We start from the raw sequence: 18780 nt of genomic DNA, 5'->3' as shown, positions 1-18780 counted from the left end.
ATAGGAGTTACATGTGTACATTCAGGGAAGATCAGATCCTGTGCTGCTGACAGTATTTATTTTCAGGTACAGGTTTCAGAGTAACAGCCGTGTTAGTCTGTATTTGCAAAAAGAAAAGGAGGACTTGTGGCACCTTAGAGACTAACAAATTTATTTGAGCATAAGCTTTCGTGAGCTCAAATAAATTTGTTAGTCTCTAAGGTGCCACAAATACTCCTTTTCTTTTTTCAGGTACACTATTTTCAAGTGAAAACCTATCACCATTTCTGTCTCCTGTGGCCAAATGATGTTTTCTTTTAACTCCTTAACTGTTGGCCCAGTGTGACGATTGACTTGTGGCTGGTGAGCTTGTAGTTCCCTACTCTTTAGCTGGTCAGCTAGTAATCCCTACTGTTTTTGGCAGCCTTTTGTCCAGTGTGATAGGCAACGGCTGCTGTTGTCATTATCCACACGTTTCTATGACTTCATATACAAGGCAACATGTTTGCTATTTGAAATGGTGGTTCCCTGGAGATTAAAACAGCACAGGAGCACAAAGTAGAGTGTGCCGTGTGGGACTGGTACCAGGCACACAGACGGTACTGGCAATGTTTTCCTGAATGAAAGCCTCCAAATGTGCAACAGTTGGTACTCTGATATACACTAAGAAAAGAGAGGTAAATCACAAGATCTGATATTGTGAGCAGCAGACTTTCCTCATTTCTGATTTCTTTTCTGTTTAAGTACCAGAGTCCAAGATTTTCTAAAGTCACTAGTGATTTTGGGTTCTCCAGATGTTGGGTGTCCAACTTGAGACACCTTAAGAGAACCTGTCTCAGAACTGAGCTCTCACCCCTGAAGGCATCTCAGGTTGGTCACACAAAATTATTAGTCACTGACTTTTGAAAATCATGTTCATACTGTATTTATTAAACCAAAAATGGCTATTTAATGTAGCATGAACACTTCCAATAATGCTCTTACAACTGAAACATTAACAGAGGATGACAATAACAAAAACAACCAGAAAGCCTGTAACTGCTCAGACAAAATATATATATTTTTATAGAAATAGAAAAATGAAAAATAAAGTAGAAATGCTACCAAAAATTGTCATTTAACTGGTGAGGACATAGGGGAAATACATCTGCATTACTACATAAAAAACTGCTTAGTACAATTTGCAATCACAAAATGCCAGAAGAAATATTGCTTAATAAACACAAGCTGTTTTTTGCTTCCTGCTGTACTATGTGGAACAAATGTTAATTTTTCACCACAGTGTGGGAACACCTGAGAGGCACAGAACTGTATCTGGTAACATGCAGAGCTATTTATCCTATCTAGTAGCCATACAGAAATGCAGCTCTATTAGCAAAAGTCACACTGCATATACAGTAGCTGCTGAGTATAAAATGAAGGCTGAGAGACTAAATGGTCTTTTCTTCTTCTGATGGGAGCATATAAAGAATTTCTCACTAATGGTAATGGGAGCTGCTCTTAAAGGGGAATGGGTCTAAACTTAAATAATCCTCAATTTCTGCAAGACACAGTATTATCAAGCTACTGTTTGTTCTAAACTGTCTATTCTTCCAAAGAATCTGCAGACTGCTGAACTATTCTGTTCCTATTGTGTGCATTTTTAATTAATAATGAATTAAACAGCATTAACTAATGCGCTACCATACAAGTGAAAATATTACCTTCAACTGAAAAGGTTTCTTCATCCAGGAACCCATTTCTATTCTACCAAAGACACCATGAAAAGCTATTAGCAGCACATTATAACATTCCGTCTTCTAGTCAATCCAATTCTTGGAATTCTGATATTCTTGTCCACTCTGCTACTTTCGGATTCTGTATGCGCAGCACAAATCTCTACCTTATTTGGCTGCCAAGCGTATAACAGTGAGCAAACAATGCCTTCTCTGTCAGAACAGAGAATGAATAGTATCACAAAGACACTCCTCTAATGTACAGCTCTGTACTTTTACCCTGTCCTTGGAATAGTTAACTAAGATGAGAAGTGATGGGAAAAACACTGGTGCATTTTTGATTGCTCAAAACTCCATTAAAATTATTTAGTGCATTATGCACAAAACCGTACATTTAAAGATGAAATGAAACATACAATAGCAAGAATACTCTCTGTCAACTTGATTCATGCTTTTTCTGTTTCAGATATGTGGGTGTCTATGTGAGCAATAGGGGAGGAGTTATTTGGGATATAATTTAAGGGGCAGAAAAGGTTGTTTCAAGTCATAAAGATTAACATCTGGAAGAGAAATCTCACACTGACATAGCAATGTAGTTTTAAAGGATCTGCTATGTATTTTGTTTTGAAACGGACTATGAATTCTGCTCCTTTTGCTAAGGCTTAATTTCTGGAATAGAGTATTAATACTATGGTTTACACTGTGAGACTCTGAAGTCTCACATCAGAAATCCTCCAAACAAATCAGTCTGTTCACTTTCTCCAAATGACATTACAATTTAATTTTTCAAGAATGCACGATAGTTGACGACATTCCAAAACAAGTGCTTTAAGAGACACGTTCTATCAACAGTGAATGGCTTTCTTAGCAGACGTTTACAGCAGTCAATACGCAGAGGAGGGTAGTAAGATTCTTAAATTTAATACTTGGAAATGAATGATAGAAACCTGCCGTCCCTCTTTAAAGCAGTTGTATAAATTTTTACCTCTAAGAATCAAATAAATGTTCTTAAGTTTCAACCAATATATTTTGGAAGGCCAGACAGAGTTTACTTCACAGGGCTTCTACTTATTCTCCTTCCAACTGGAGCAAAAATCAGGCACTGATCCTGTTAAGATTCATCGACGTGCTTTAAAGTTCAGCCCATGAATAGTCTTACCGAACTCATGTGCATAGTTCTTTGCAGAATCACAGCCTCAGACTCAGGCACAGTGCAGTCCAGACCTTGCCTGGAGCCGTTCTGAGCTGGGACGGCCAAGTGGAGCAACAAGGGGTGAAATCCTTGATCCAGTAAGTCAATGGCAAAATTCCCACTGACTTCAGTGTTTTGAGCAAATCAGACAAGGATTTTGGGTATTCCCATATGTGGTAGCTGTCTTTGATATTTTTTAAGGCTAATTTAACTTGAAGATTTTAAAATATCCAAAGTTAACTTTATATCAGTGGTTTAAAACCTTTTTAGGCTGCGTACCCCTTTCCAAATAATGTAGCCTACTGCATACCCCCATCTGAGATAGGGTCAGAATATACCTATGAAAAACAGGAAAAAAAAAGGTCGGTAAGGGATAACATGATGTGTTGTCTGCCATTACAGGATTTTTCTTGCATACCCCTGACAAGAGCTAGGGGTACACCTACCCCAATTTGAAAACCACTGATGTATATGTAGCAGGAGGAAACAATACTGTTCCTTAAAGCTGATCACCAGAAACAACATTCAGGGACCATTCAGCCAGGATGGAGCACGATTGTGGATTTGTTCCAGTTCCCAGATGAATTATGGCAACATTACAATAATTTCCCATGCATTCAGTATTATTTGGCAATTTGCTGGCAGTCTGTCAGAGGCCCTTCCACTTGTCCAGAGTAGGTCCTGCCAGGTCAGGATGGAGGCTCATTGACAGGGCAATATGGGACACTTATATTGCTGAAGTTCAAGCCATACCTATTTATTAACTTCTAATAAATTAGCACCTGTCGATTTGGTCCTTTCTGTGAATAAAATGCCTCATTCTCCAGGGCTGTCATTATGGGACCTTGACACTACATAAAAAAGTTATTTTAAAGAATGAATGGCTGCAGGTTTCTGTGAACAAAATGTTAGGTGCTTGCAATAGAATTTAGAACGTTAGTTTGTAGAAGGAAAGGATATTTCTTAACTTTTTAAAAAAAAACCCAGTGCATCGGGAGTAATTCTAATTAGGCCAAACCCTAACATACTCACTCAGAAAACTTCAGTGGGAGTATAGTGTTAGTGGAAAGTGCACAGAAACTAAGTAGGAACTTGTCCCTTAATGCACAAGCATTTTTTTAAGGGCATGATAGAACAGGACTGTCCCAAATGACCAGCCCAAATTTTTTATTTATAGCTTAACAAAGAGAAGGCTAAGAGATGACTTGATTACAATCTGTACCTACCTACCTGGGGAACAAATATTTGATAATGGGCTCTTCAATTTAGCAGAGAAATGTGTAAATACGATCCAATGGCTGGGAGTTGAAACTAGATAAATTCAGACAGGAAATAAGGCGTACATTTTTAATGGTGACGATATTTAACCTTTGGAACAATTTACCAAGTGTTGTTGAGGATTCTCCATCTCTGACTATTTTTAAACCAAGACTAGTTGTTTTTCTAAAACACGTGTTCTCGGAACTATTTGGGGAAAGTTCTCTGGCCTGTATATACAGAAGATCACACTGGATCATCACAATGGTCTGTTCTGGCCTTGGAATTGGTGTAAAACCCTGTTCTGAAGGGTAGTTAATAAGTTTATCCAGAGGTAAATCAGAAAATAATCAAAACACTTGTCCTAGTCTCTACTACAAGCATTTTGGAACAGGGACCGTATCTGCCAGCACCTGGCACAATATGCTGCTTGAGACTGCCAAGCACTGCCACAAAACAACCAGACCACTCCCCTTATTAACATTACACACAAGTAGTGCAAGTGGTGCCTTGATTCTGTTTCTAGCCTTGATTTAGGAAACAGAAATCTAACAATGTTAACCTGGTTGAATTTTAGGTGTAAAATTTCTTTGACATAATATCTGAAATGTACAAAAAATATTCCAGAGGAAAATACAAACTTAGCTTAAAGGCGCAGTGTCAGAGTTGATGGACCTCAAACCTGACCTATTTTTTCCCCTATAGAGTTGTACAACGGATTTCAAAATCCACACACTTTTATACATTTAAAAACCTGCTTCAGTGGGTTTTTTTCCTTCTCTGAAAGCAAGAAAATGTCTCAAACTAAAGAAATGCCAGGAGGCCAGCACTCATGAACAACTTTACAAATAGCAAGGGAAAACAATCCATAAATCTTACATACACGGAGACACATTCGTTGCTAGAAGCAAACAGAATCAATTCAAAGAAAGGCATATCTATGCTATAGAGACTATACCAGCGTGACTAGGTTGCCATAGCTATGCTGGCATAACCCTGCAGTACAGAGGCAACATACACCGATGGAAGAGATTTTTCCATCCATGTAGGACCCCCACCTCCACGAGGAAGGATAGCTACCTTGATGGAAATATTCTTCCATTGACATAGCTGCATCTACACTGGGGGTTACTCGACATAGCTATGTTGGTTGAGGTAAATGTTTTTCACATCCCTGACCAACACAGATATGTAAGCCTAACTTTTAAGTGTAGACCAGGCCTAAGAATTGGCCAGCAAGAGTGTCGTACTGTAGGCCAACTTTATTTTCCCCCCTCCCTTTTAAACCTGTACTACATCTGAAAATGGTGGGCGTCAGTGTTATTTTCCACTAATTCTCGTAACATTTTTCTCGTGAGTGTGTAACATCTGGGAATGGCAGTGCAGCATCAACAGACTGAGATGTCATTCATTAAATACCTTGGGTTTGTCGGTGGTATTTTCAAGAATGGCATCATTAAATGGCAGTCGCCAGGAGCTCAAAGTCTTTCCCATGCAGCCTAGGAGATAGTTGTGGATATCTGGGAATGTCTTCTGCACTCTCTCATCCCTGTTCAGTGGTATTTTTACCTTTATTCTGTCCTACCAGATTTTTAAACAAAAACTCATGTACCTAGGCGCACCTAGTGCAATGTGGCAGAGATACTTCTATGTGGAATTTAGTACCTCACAACAGAAACTCAGTGTATCTTACCCAAATTGTATTTCCCAGATAGATTTGTATTGCTAAATAATATAGAGAGATTAAGAGCTACCATTTATATAGTTTATCACATTCTTTTTTTCTCCGAGTTTGTGTGACCCTGAGCTATTCTGGACCTTCTCATGCCTTGGTAACTGCTTTTACAGCATCTCCTGTGGCACATAAAGATGAGGCCATTACTCCCTAATATAGTATGAAACTTATATTAACTTCCAGAGGCACGGAAAATGCTTTCAAGTCACATTAAGTGCTGTGCATATATTCTGATTTCAGTTACAGCAATGCAAATCCAAAGAACTTCATTAACTTCAGCGTCTCTGGATTTACACCAGTGCCACTGAGATCAAAATTTCTTACATACTTTCTTTACATGCACACTAAGAACTAAAGAAGAGTTTCTAAAAGAGCATAACATCCAGGGGAAAAGAGACATTCCTTAGGGCAGTTTGGATGGAAAAAAAGAGCTCTGGCACTGAATGCAAGAATGACTGTGGAACTACAGATTGGAAGTTAAAAGGAATACCTTTAGGCTATATTCGTCTTTAAAAATGTCAAAGAAGGTTTCTCCCATGTTAGAAAAAGTAATCACAGGAACACATTACAAATCCTTGGAATTACCAGTGTAGTTATTAGAATTTTCAATATTTTACTAGTAGGAAAATTGTATTTGACCAAATCTTATGAAAAATGTAATTTACTCCTTTTCTCTCGCACTCTCATACACACACTTTATACTTACATACGCATAGGTAAAGAGATATATTATACAACATCCAGAATAATCTGTAAACTTTAGAATTTCTTCTTGACATGAAATATTGAAAGATGTGGAATGTGCTGAACTTTTATGAGCAACTGAAATACAGATGTCAAATCAAAATAAATCTTTACAAAAATCTGACTAAACCACCCTGGCTCTGAGCTCTGAACTCATGCCACCACCCATGCTACTATGTCCACACTGTTATTTTTAGTGTGTAAGCAGAGCTAGCCCATGTTTGTCTACCTGGGCTGGGAGGCATACCTGTGGAGAGGGAACGGTAGATGATATTAGGGCTGGTTGGTTAGGTGTGCAAAAGACGTGAAGGGTTCTGGGAAGCAAAGGGCTATTTTAACCATGAAAATAGGGACTTGTCTTCTCTACTAGACTTCCCTACTTTGAGAGAATTGATTGCCAATTAACTCAAGATACTTGACATGTGCCTTAAGGCTAGTGTGGACACAATCCACATTTATTACAGGCTCCACAGTTTGTGTGAGAGGGTCCCACACTAACACTAGCAAACCTGTTACGCACACTGAGTTTCATAGATTCATAGATATTTAGGTCAGAAGGGACCATTATGATCATCTAGTCTGACCTCCTGCACAACGCAGGCCCCAGAATTTCACCCACCACTCCTGCAAAAAACTTCACACCTATATCTGTGCTACTGAAGTCCTCAAATCGTAGTTTAAAGACTTCAAGGAGCAGAGAATCCTCCAGCAAGTGACCCGTGCCCCATGCTACAGAGGAAGGCGAAAAAGCTCCAGGGCCTCTTCCAATCTGCCCTGGGAAAAATTCCTTCCCGACCCCAAATATGGCGATCAGCTAAACTCTGAGCATATGGGCAAGATTCATCAGCCAGATCCCCAGGAAAGAATTTTCTGTAGTAACTCGGATCCCACCCCATCTAATATCCCATCACAGGCCATTGGGCCTATTTACCATGAATATTTAATTACCAAAACTATGTTATCCCATCATACCATCTCCTCCATAAACTTATCGAGTTTAATCTTGAAGCCAGATAGATCTTTTGCCCCCATTGCTTCCCTTGGAAGGCTATTCCAAAACTTCACTCCTCTGATGGTTAGAAGCCTTCGTCTAATTTCTAGTCTAAACTTCCTGGTGGCCAGTTTATATCCATTTGTTCTTGTGTCCACATTGGTACTGAGCTTAAATAATTCCTCTCCCTCTCCGGTATTTATCCCTCTGATATATTTATAGAGAGCAATCATATCTTCCCTCAACCTTCTTTTAGTTAGGCTAAACAAGCCAAGCTCCTTGAGTCTACTTTCATAAGACAAGTTTTCCATTCCTCGGATCATCCTAGTAGCCCTTCTCTGTACCTGTTCCAATTTGAATTCATCCTTCTTAAACATGGGAGACCAGAACTGCACACAGTATTCCAGGTGAGGTCTCACCAGTGCCTTATATAACGGTACTAACACCTCCTTATCCCTACTGGAAATACCTCTCCTGATGCATCCCAAGACCGCATTAGCTTTTTTCATGGCCATATCACATTGGCGGCTCATAGTCATCCTATGATCAACCAATACTCCAAGGTCCTTTTCCTCCTCCGTTACTGAGTTAATTAATTAGTTAACTTGAGGTAGGAAAGTCTACTAATGACATACCCTATGACTATGTCTTTACTACTAAAAGGTGTGTTTTCATATTGAGAAAGTCAGGGTTATGAAAAAAACTACTATGCCAACCTAGCTATGCCGGTATAGTGTCTGTAATGGAACATGCCCAGAGTGTAGTATCCTGACTTCCTGCACTACAAGGCTACAGATATTTTCTGAACTGCCCATTGGTAGTGTAAAGTTCTAGTGCATGAAGATTTACATTATTGTAATTATGAACTAGAGCAGGGGTAGGCAACCTATGGCACGCGTGCCAAAGGTGGCACGGGAGCTGATTTTCAGTGGCACTCACACTGCCCGGGTCCTGGCCACCGGTCCGGGGGAGGGGGGCTCTACATTTTAATTTAATTTTAAATGAAGCTTCTTAAACATTTTAAAAACCTTATTTACTTTACATACAACAATAGTTCAGTTATATATTAAAGACTTATAGAAAGAGGCCTTCTAAAAATGTTAAAATTTGTTACTGGCACGCGAAACCTTAAATTAGAGTGAATAAATGAAGACTCGGCACACCACTTCTGAAAGGTTGCCAACCCCTGAACTAGAAGCACATTAAGCATCAGATATTTAGAACTCCTGACATCATTTTACAGATACAGTCACAATAGATGAGAGTATCTCCGCTAGTCAGTATGTTTCTGATAGCCCTTTACAAATTTGTTTGCTGTTCCCTTGATTTTTTGGTACCATCTACCCTCAACTTCAGCTGCTAATTTTTATAACTCAGAAAAAAAATGCATCAAAAACTGAGGAATGAAATCAATCTTCACAAACATAGGACGTCTTATATTTACAAGCCCCAATGGCCTTCTTCAGTATCATTTTAAGAGTGCTGTACTCGGTTTCATTTAATAGGATGAAGGTCTTGACAGAGTAGGGCTCTTTTATGTTGTTTCCACTCCTTAATTAGATTTCAAATCAAATCTCTCTCTGGACTCATGACATTCAGATGTATTTAGATATGGCTTAAAATATTGCAAAGCTATCCATTTTCTCATATTGTCATGGCTAACCAGAAGGAACTCTCTTGAATTAGCTGGAAATATGGACCAGATTTGATTATCCAAATCAAATTGCCAAGCAAAAGAAGCACAAGGGAATGATGCTTTTTTTAAAATGTCAGATCTGATTAAAGTGAGCTAGAAATAATATGCCAATACTAGTGAACAGAAGAACTTGGAAATGGAATTGATATACTAGTATCTGGTAAAATATCAACCAGAAAAGGCGTAACTAGGTATTTAATTTTTAGAATCACAAATGTCATAGGAGATGAGATTAACATTTTCCTGTCATTCCATGATAAGACTTACCTCAATAGTTGCAAGAAAAGGAACCCTGGAATTTTGACTGCTCCTTTTCACTCATCCATCACCTGTGTCACTACTCTGTCACTCAGTTTGGATGGTTCTGCATCATGTCTCTAATTGCTGGCTTGCCATTCTGAATCCTGATCCTGACACACCTATTTTAATTGTACCATTACTGGTGCAGCACAGAGGCCATATCACTGGTAGTCAGCAAAAATGTTACACACAAAACGCTTGAACTCAGCTGCTTACATTAGAATTTAATAGTACGTGAACAAACAAGAAAATATACCAATTATATAAGTCATTTTACAAACAAATGGATTTGTTTCTTTGTATAAACTGTCTGCAGCACACTTAAGGGCTGAACCTGGACAGGCATAGGTCTGTTAAAAATTGCCACCCAATATTATTAGGAAAACCAGGGATTTGAAAGGAGAAAAAATAACTTAGGGGGAACTGTTAACCTCAAATTAACAGCCTGGATATTACCGAAGGCTTTTTAACACTGGAAAATCCATTTTATTTCTGAGAGCATTCTGGGCCAAAATATTAAAAATTCTGCACCAAAAAATTAAATATTCTGTGCACAATATTTTAAAATTCTGCACATTTTATTTGTCAAATAAATGTGGAGGTTCCGGCATAGCACTGGGGAGCATAGGCCACTGGCTGCACAGAGGTGGGAGATCACTGTGCAGCAGGGTGACCAGACAGCAAGTGTGAAAAATCAGGACAGGGGGTGGGAGGTACTAGGCGCTTATATAAGACAAAGCCCCAAATATCAGGACTGTCCCTATAAAATCAGGACATCTGGTCACCCTTCTGTGCAGCTCCCCCCATCCCCTGGACATGGACTTAGCGGTGAGACTGCACACAAGCCTGACACAGTGCAAGTACCGGGCCTGCCCCAGAAACACCCAAGAGCCCTGCCACTCTGTGCCAGGTGAACACCAGGTGTGAGCAGGCAAGCTCAGCACGGCAGGATCCAAGTGTGGAGGGACTTAGTGTGGGGGGATCCAGGTGTGGGTTGAGAGGGTTCTGTGAGGGGCAATTTGGGTGCGGGCGGCTCAGTGGGGGATCCAGGTGCGGGGGGGGTGGGGAATCTGGATGCACAGGGACTTGTTGGGGCGGGGGGTCTGGGTGTAACGGTAATGAGAATCTGCTGGAGGGTCCAGGTGAAAGTGGCTGGGGCTCAACAGGAGGGTCTGGATGTGGGGGACTGTAGCAGAGTGGTCACCCCACTCCAGCCCTGAAGGGGTTAAAACAGCCCTGGGAGAGGGCTGCCTTGGGGAAACAATAGTAAAAGCAGCCCTGGAGAGGGCTGCGGCTGGGAAAAGCGAGGCTGATTGAGGGAAGTAGCCACAGCTGGGGCCACACCCCAATCAAGCCACAGCTGGCCCTATACGAGGGCTGAGGGCCAAAAGCTGGAGGAGTCTCACTCTAGCCCTGGAGTGGGAAGGGCTAGCTGCCTGAGAGCGAGGTACCTTAATCGGAGCAGTGTGGAGAAGGGCAAAGGGAGCTGGGGAGCTCCAGCCTGGTAAACCCCCAGGCTGCAGGCCTTGGTAAAGGCCCAGAAAGACACTGGGGCTGCAGAGGGGCAGCCTGAGAATAGGCAAAGGCAGCAGGTCCTAACCCCTTGCCAATGATGCGTGGCAGTCTGCCCCACTGAGCTGGGGTTAGTTGATGACTGGCAGTAGCCACTGAGGCAAGGTGGGTTTAGAGGGTTGGGGGTTCCCCAGGGAGGGGAGACCCAGAGTGAGGGGATACTGCTGGGGCAGAACGCCAGGGCAAAGGGCACCAAGGTCTGGGAGGGACACAGGACCAGCGGCAGGTGAGACCCTGGCTTGCAGAGGGCGCTCCATACACTGGAGAGCTAATTCCCAGGATGACCAGCAGCTGAGCACAGCACAGGGTGGGAGCTACCAGAGGGTCTCCCCCAGTCCTACCCCCTGCCCCACAATGATTTACCTCTCTGCCGGCTGCCTTGGGCACCTGAAACATACTGCTCGGGAGGGTCGCATGAACACTCTTGTGACTTCCCTTTGCTTCCCTGTCAAGGTCATTTTTGTGTGGGGAAGTAAAAAAATCTGTAGGGGACATAAATTCTGTGCATGCACAGTGGCACAGAATTCTCCCAAGAGTATCCATTTAAAGGAAAAACAGGATGGGTATACTTTGCCAGTTCAATGGCTCTTGATCGTTCTGAATATTGTAAATTCACACCTGACAGCAAAGGTTGTTTTAAAAAAGCAGGGAAACCTGATCAACCACTTTGATCCACATCAAAATATCAACAGAACATTTGTGGATTATGCAAATATTTCTGCTTGAATTCAAAGGTGTTTGTGATTGTACTTCAGAGTAAAAATGCGAACCAAGCGGAGAAAGCTGTCTGCTGTAGAACTTAGTAATTAGGCATTATCCTTGAAATCCAGGGATATGACTCAACGTATGAACTAAATAATGACATTTTCCCTTCTAAATCAAGAAAAGGAATGTGAGGGCACTCAGGGACAGTATCTCCTCTCAGATCCAAACGGTTGATCTCAATTCCAACATCTTATCCATGATATAATTGCAAAAGAAAAGAGATAAAAGCCCCAAGAAGTTGATTGGAGAGACAAGGTAATATCTTTTATTGGAACAAATTAAGACAGTATTTTATTGGATAAAATTAAGACAGTAGTTTCCCAGGCCTGAAGATGAGCTCTGTGTAAACTTGAAAGCTTCTCTCTCTCTCTACCAGAAATTGGTCCAACAAAAAGATATTACTTCATCCACCTTGTCTCTCTAACATCCTGTGACCAACACTATATCAAGAAGTTGATATAACATAGCAACTCAAAGGAGTACAAAATGAGAAACAAGACAGTAAGAATGTTCTATCGAATAGGTCTCTCCATCTTCCTTGCTTTGGTCACTCCATGATTTGTCTGTTTAATTTAAAGTGTAAGTTCCTTATTTTAGATCTAGAAGATATAATGCTCTCCTAGAATGCTATATAAAATAATAATACCTCTATGCTACTTTCCTTACATTTCTTTGATATCATACATTGGTGACGAACGCTCTAACACACGTATGGAAACCCTGCCCAAGGTTTATCTTGTTGGTTAAACAGGTTAAAGTGGAAGGGAGAGAACTATATATGCACAACATTCATCTTTAGTTTCATGAAGTAGGAAATTTACAATGGCAAGTCCCACAAGTGTCGAATGAAGCTTGGCTGAGGTGAGAGTGTTTAGAAATTGGGAAGAAAAAATTTTCTCTTTGATTTTCAAAAGCACTTATTTTTTCCTTGGCAGCAGCCTTTAGATATTTTACAGCTTACACTGAACTTGTGTGACAGAGGTGACAAGAAGAAAAGCAGTCCTATTTGTTGACATACTCATGTACATAAATGATGCAGCGGAGATAAACGCTGAGGACTCAGCTGAAGCAAACTGAAGCTTTTTTTTTGGTATATTTTGTTAATAAGCAGTCTTTCCTGGATATAGAGAATGAAACAATCCATGACACAGGCTCCTGTACCCACTGAATCTAATTTTAAACTATTCTTGCACAATGCTATCTTACAACTACATTTATAAAATACATAGGAGTTTCAAACGTGGAGCATCTGTAATATTACAGTTACTGTTCCAGTAGGTGAGAGCTGCTGGAACACATGAGAAGACCCTCTGACCCAGATTTTTGTTAACGAGAGTGTAGCAATTTTAACTATACTTGGAAGAGTCAGACCTGTCCAGTGCAGGTTTTGACTGGACACTGTGAGGTTCCATCCACGCTTCAAAAGTCCCCAAACTTGAAATGGTTTTCAAGATCAGCTCTTTTGTGGAACTGTTTACCAGCAAGTGGCAGTTAACATAGACAGAGCAAAACTTTTTTATAGTTGCCAAAAAGAGCCTCAAAGAAGTGCTTTAAAAACTGTTTTTATTTTTAAAGGTTATGCCCCAATCACATAGGCTGGCTTCTGCCAATAAAACTGTTACCTAAACTGGGTATCAGAAAATCCCAAATTCCTGAGACGGTTTTCAAGATGGGACTCCTGTAGCAAGGCAGAGGCCTGAAATTCACTGCCCCTCCCCTGTATCAACCTTTGACATAAAAAAAACAGCCACATAAGATGGGGACTCTGTGTGGTAATCAGTTAAGCCTCTGTAGTAATTTCAGAGCAATAGATACAGCAAACCAAACCAAATCTGAGACAGACTGCCACAGAGAAGCTTTCATCTATCCAATCCCCTTCATTTCAGTGGATGAATTCTCCAGCTACCTGCTGTTTGTGTCATTACAACCTACACTTTTCCCACTGTGATTCACTCCATCTGAAGGACTGAAAGCAAGCTTGCCTGACAGGTGGTGACCATACTCAATCACCTTCCTACATGGTGACTGGAACATCTGGGATTTTTTAGAAAAGGAATATGACTCCATATGTAGAGAATGGCCTTTTAAATGGCACAAAGCAAAGGGGACCCTACAAAGCACTGGAGAATGTACTCTGGGGGAGAATCCCGCATTAACAGGAGAATTAACTATGTTACCTAGTAGATCTTTTCCATCTTTAATTTTTTTTCTATCTTTACCGCAGAATGCTTGCTTGTACAGTCAGATGGCTAGTAAAAGTTGTCTTAAACCATCTCCTTACCCATAACTATTTTACATTTGGGGACAATGTATACCTTCAGATCAGCGGCACTGCTATGGGTACCCGCATGGCCCCACAGTATGCCAACATTTTTATGGCCGACTTAGAACAACACTTCCTCAGCTCTCGTCCCCTAAAGCCCCTACTCTACTTGCGCTATATTGATGACATCTTCATCATCTGGACCCATGGAAAAGAAGCCCTTAAGGAATTCCACCATGATTTCAACAATTTCCATCCCACCATCAACCTCAGCCTGGTCCAGTCCACACAAGAGATCCACTTCCTGGACACTACAGTGCTAATAAACAATGGTCACATAAACACCACCCTATACCGGAAACCTACTGACCGCTATTCCTACCCGCATGCCTCCAGCTTTCACCCTGACCACACCACACGATCCATTGTCTACAGCCAAGCTCTGCGATACAACCGCATTTGCTCCAACCCCTCAGACAGAGACAAACACCTACAAGATCTCTGTCAAGCTTTCTTACAACTACAATACCCACCTGCAGAAGTAAAGAAACAGATTGATAGAGCCAGAAGAGTTCCCAGAAGTTACCTACTACAGGACAGGCCTAACAAAGAAAATAACAGAACGCCACTAGCCGTCACCTTCAGCCCCCAACTAAAACCCCTCCAACGCATTATTAAGGATCTACAACCTATCCTAAAGGATGACCCAACACTCTCCCAAATCTTGGGAGACAGGCCAGTCCTTGCCTACAGACAGCCCCGCAACCTGAAGCAAATACTCACCAACAACCACATACCACACAACAGAACCACTAACCCAGGAACTTATCCTTGCAACAAAGCCCGTTGCCGATTGTGCCCACATATCTATTCAGGGGACACCATCACAGGGCCTAATAACATCAGCCAAACTATCAGAGGCTCGTTCACCTGCACATCCACCAATATGCCATCATGTGCCAGCAATGCCCCTCTGCCATGTACATTGGTCAAACTGGACAGTCTCTACGTAAAAGAATAAATGGACACAAATCAGATGTCAAGAATTATAACATTCATAAACCAGTCGGAGAACACTTCAATCTCTCTGGTCACGCAATCACAGACATGAAGGTCGCTATCTTAAAACAAAAAAACTTCAAATCCAGACTCCAGCGAGAAACTGCTGAATTGGAATTCATTTGCAAATTGGATACTATTAATTTAGGCTTAAATAGAGACTGGGAGTGGCTAAGTCATTATGCAAGGTAGCCTGTTTCCTCTTGTTTTTTCCTACCGCCCCCGCCCCACCAGATGTTCTGGTTTAACTTGGATTTAAACTTGGAGAGTGGTCAGTTTGGATGAGCTATTACCAGCAGGAGAGTGAGTTTGTGTGTGTATGGGGGTGGGGGGGATGTGAGAAAACCTGGATTTGTGCAGGAAATAGCCCAACTTGATTATCATGCACATTGTGTAAACAGTTGTCACTTTGGATGGGCTATCACCAGCAGGAGAGTGAATTTGTGTGGGGGGGTGGAGGGCGAGAAAACCTGGATTTGTGCTGGAAATGGCCCAACTTGATGATCACTTTAGATAAGCTATTACCAGCAGGACAGTGGGGTGGGAGGAGGTATTGTTTCATGTTCTCTGTGTGTATATAAAGTCTGCTGCAGTTTCCACGGTATGCATCCGATGAAGTGAGCTGTAGCTCACGAAAGCTGATGCTCAAATAAATTGGTTAGTCTCTAAGGTGCCACAAGTACTCCTTTTCTTTTTGCGAATACAGACTAACACGGCTGTTACTCTGAAACCTGTTAAAAATAATAATCTTATCTCATAAAACAAAACATTGGACACTGGGATAAAGAATATTAATTCATTATCCTGCGCTGATTTATTAACCTGGGAGATGCTCAGACACCATGGTGATGGATGTTAGTATAAAACCCTAAAACTGAGAGATAGAAGACAGATTAAACAACACTGTCCTGGCACGGACCAGGAACATATGTCTCGAGAGGGATTAGAATTTGCAGATCACCAGAGATAAAATTTGCATGTATTTGGACACTTGGCCAACCTCTGCAGTTCTTGGTCATTATCTGTACAAACTCCCATTAACTTCATTGGGAGTTTTGACTAGGAGCCACAGTGCAAAAATTTAGAACTGTGGGGTGGTAATAAAGTTCTATGTAGGGGGACATGGCAGATATATGGGAAAGGGTTGGGAGGAAAAAAACATTTTCAGTTCACCTTTAAAGTACCGAGACACAATTTAAAACAAAAACACTCTGGTTTTCAGAAGCAGACTCCTATTTCCAACCCACAACTTTCGCTTGAGGCAGAACCAGGAGGGAGGGAAGATGGCTAGAATGCTGATGGCAGAAGCCCTATTCTGAGTCCAACCAATTGAGCCATGAAGAGTTTTTGAAGTCTTATAACCATGCCAGGGCAGAATGCAAGAAAGCAGTTTCTTACTTCCAGTGCACCAGTAAATTGAACGTAAACAAAAAGGAACAAAGACTACGGTAAGTTGCTATAGCTGTCATTTAGTATAACTCTAGCAGCTTTACATACATAGTTTTGTTGCATTCAAAATTCACCTTCACAGCTGGTTTCTCTCCCAACTGTTGTTAATGTATTTCATTAAAGTTCTTCTTCTTTCAATATGCATTGGGCCCTTCTGAGAGAAATATACTAGAACAGCTGCAGACAGCTGTGAGCTTTCCCTAACGGACTCTGACTGTTGCCTCTGATAAATCAGTGATTGTTTTGTGATGAAGAAGAGAATCTTAACTTCCCTTCAAATATGATCACTTGCTGGTACTGTGGGAATCCAGGCAGCAAACTGCTGTTAAATTTACAGTCGGGGACATGTGTGTGCCATATACAATGAAAACATTTTATTTTTAAACCAACTGGGCAGATGAAGAAGAGCTAGCCTAATCATGCAAAAATGTTTTCAACATTTATAGGAAAAGGCTCTTTCCAAAGCATTTCAGGGATCCTGATATTACACATAGTATTGGCTTTCTCCCCTTCTGACTTTTGTTTTTGAATTAATTAAATAGAATACACAAAATATATCATCTTCATATTCTTACTCCATCACTATCAAGTATGGAGTAGCCTCAGCTACTGAAGGAATGTTAAGTCCAGACAAGAACATCTACACTTACAATTCTCCACTATAATACAATACAACAAACAAAACACACTTATGATAAGGGATGCCTTATGACTTTATAAGTACCTCTGTAAATGCGCAACCTACATTTAGGGTTGCCAACTTTGTAATATTGAAAAACCGGACACTCCGGCAGGAGTGCCGGAACTTCCCTGCTCTGCCTCTTTCCCTGCAAGACCCCGCTCCTGTCCTGCCTCTTTCCCTGTCAGATCCTCTTTTTGACCACATTTTCCAGTCAAAAAGTGGCCACCGTACCAACACTCCTTGGCTGTCTTGCACTCAGTGCTTCTCTGTCTATATTTCTCCTTCAAGCTGTCTACCTCTCTTTAGTCTAGTTGCATCTCTCTTCATTTCCTCTCCCAGCTGTTCCAGCTCATGGCTTTCAGCTCTCCTACTAACTAATGTGTTAACAATACCACTCACACCATTGCATAGCTCCTGCCTGATTCATCACTGAATCAAAAGAACATAAATCTCCTGTGTATGCCAAAGCAACAGTACATTAATGCCTTGTCTGTACCAAAAGAGACTATGCTAGGAAATGCTTTCTAAAAATTATTGGAAAATTGTTTCAGCTGAACATGGTTTGACCCTCACTAAAGATGGTACAAAGTGTGGTTAAAATGTTTATGAAAACCATTACCAACACTCTATCTATAACACTTTTACTGCTTTAAGTGCTGCTTTTGCTTACACCAACATAAATCCACAGTAACTAACTGAACAGACAATTGGGTCAAACAGACGTAAGTTGACTGAATGGTGAGACAGTGGCTAATCCCCCAGATACAGAGGAAGGGGATGATCTTGATGTCGAACTAGGACCTATCACAAGAGTAGAAGTAGAGAGGGCAGACAACTGGTTAAAAAGTGGAAAGGCGCCAGGTCCAGATATCATTCCAACAGAGTTTAAGGCAGACTTGAAGAACACTGCAGACATTTTGATAGGCCTCTTACAAAAAGATATGAGAAGAAGAAAAAATACCAAACAAGTGAGAAAAGGGTCACACAGTAGAACCTCAGGGTTATGAAGACCAGAGTTACAAACTGACCAGTCAACCACACCTCATCTGGAACTGGAAGTACACAATCAGGCAGCAGTAGAGACAAAAAAAATTACAGTACAGTACCGTGTTAAGCGTAAACTACTAAAAAATAATATAGGGAAAATTAAAAAAAAAAAAGATTTGACAAGGTAAGAAAACTGTTCCTGTGCTTGTTTCATTTAAATTAAGATCATTAAAAGCAGCATTTTTCTTTTACATAGTAAAGTTTCAAAGTTGTATTAAACCAATATTCAGTTGTAAGCTTTTGAAAGAACAACCATAACATTTTGTTCAGAGTTACGAACATTTGAGAGTTACGAAAAACCTCCATTCTCGAGGTGTTCATAACTCTGAGGTTC

At 40.9% G+C, this 18780-nt stretch overlaps 1 protein-coding gene across 13 annotated transcripts in view; it reads right to left on the bottom strand.

Moving 5' to 3' along the window:
• Positions 1-18780, bottom strand: part of PAG1 (phosphoprotein membrane anchor with glycosphingolipid microdomains 1) — a 188991-nt gene that overhangs the window by 89806 nt on the left and 80405 nt on the right. For 3 of the 13 annotated variants that reach the window (XM_073330734.1, XM_073330736.1, XM_073330737.1), the window contains exon 1: positions 1683-1937. The exons of the other annotated variants lie outside the window; for them this stretch is intronic. The gene's annotated coding sequence lies outside the window, so the exon portion shown is untranslated. Of the gene's footprint in view, positions 1-1682; positions 1938-18780 lie in introns of those variants that run through there. 13 annotated transcript variants of the gene reach the window in all.

This window comes from Lepidochelys kempii, chromosome 2, assembly GCF_965140265.1.
Source record: "Lepidochelys kempii isolate rLepKem1 chromosome 2, rLepKem1.hap2, whole genome shotgun sequence".
Classification (NCBI taxonomy): domain Eukaryota; kingdom Metazoa; phylum Chordata; order Testudines; family Cheloniidae; genus Lepidochelys; species Lepidochelys kempii.
Note: the sequence above shows the minus strand (reverse complement) of the source record. Positions and strands in the feature narration are given on the sequence as shown.